Below are 1,738 nucleotides of genomic sequence, written 5' to 3' on the forward strand. Positions count from 1 at the left end.
TTTAAAAATTAATTTTTATAAAATACTTTTAAAAAATAAAAATTTTATCAAACACAGTCTAAGTAATTAAATGACCAAGTAATCTTTTAAATGACCAAAACTAAATGCATTGCTAGTTATTCTTCTATTAACCTGTTTTTAGTAGGTTTTTTATTTTTAATATTGTGCCAAAATTAGTGTAATCCATTAAAATGACCAAAAATTTGTGTTTGACGCCATTATGGGAATTTTTGATAGTTATAAAAAAATATTATTGCCGTTTTTTTATCTATTATTTTAAAAATATGTCTTCAAGTAAAACGTCACTGACGTTTTCTTTTGTGTCAATTTAAAAAATAATAGACATACAATACGTCGTTGACGTTTTGTACATAGTGAAATTAAAAAAAAAAATTAATACAATCCGTCGACGCCGTTTTATTTTTTCTTTTTATTAAAAAATTTTCACTCACCCACAAAACGCCTATGACTTTTTGTTCCTTTCAAGAAATTGAAACAGACTCATAACAGAGTGCCAGAGTAAAACATAATACTACTAAAATATCATTGTATATCACACACAAATTTATAATATCAAAAAAAGGGTAAAAAACTCAAATAAGCCAAAGGAAGTAAAATTTTACACAAATTTGCTAAATCAAAATCTGGTTCATAAATCCACCAATGCACATTTATATGTAGTTCGAACCAGCCTGATTCGAACTCCATTTCTACATAATTCGAACCAGGGTTCGAATTATACACAAACACACGCACACACTAATTTGAACCAGTTTGGTTCGAATTATACACTTATTAAAAAAAAAGCTAACAAAATATTTAATTACGAGACTTCTTTAAAATATTAATAAGCTATCGATTCGAATTTCATACAATATTCTTTTGTCCATTTTTAATAACTCATGAATATTTTTTAATAAATTTTTTAATAAATTTATTTAAATTATACTACAAAAAATATTTCATCCTATGCAAAACAATTTAAAAAAAATGGCTTAAAAAATGTTAGGAGTACTATAAAAATTTGTAATGTTCTGATGACTTAGGTACTCAAATTTTAAATAAAGTACTTTACATAGTCAATAATAATTTAGAAATTAAAAAAAATATTTTATTCCATACAAAACAATTAAAAATATATTTTATTTATTTTTCCACACATATTTCCTAGTCATTATATTGCCATTGGAATCCTCGTATATTTCTAATTTCTCAACCTAACCTTCACAAATTCTAACACAATCTTCATATAATTTTACTTGAGATATGTGTCTCATTTTACATAGTCCCGTGTATAATTCGAACCAAGCTGGTTCGAATTAGTGTGTGCGTGTGTTTCTGTATAATTCGAACCAAACTGGTTTGAATTAGTGTGTGCGTGTGTTTGTGTATAATTCGAACCAAACTGGTTCGAATTATGTAGAAATGAAGTTCGAACCAGGCTAGTTCGAACTACATATAAATATGTATTGGTAGATTCATGAAGCAAATTTTGGTTTGGCAGATTTGTGTAAAATTTTACTTCCCTTAATTTATTACTGTGATTTACCCTAAAAAAAAATGAGCCTTTTTAGTCATATGAAAATTTTTTTTATCGAATTTATTATTTTTAGTTATGTGCATGCGGTCTTATTTTTAGTCATATGTTTGTGCGATCTTACACGAATTTCTATAATCATCAACAATAATAATAAGAAATCAAATATGATCAAATTATATAAAAAAAATATTTTGATCT

This window comes from Arachis ipaensis, chromosome B10 (genome assembly GCF_000816755.2).
Source record: "Arachis ipaensis cultivar K30076 chromosome B10, Araip1.1, whole genome shotgun sequence".
NCBI classification, from domain to species: domain Eukaryota; kingdom Viridiplantae; phylum Streptophyta; class Magnoliopsida; order Fabales; family Fabaceae; genus Arachis; species Arachis ipaensis.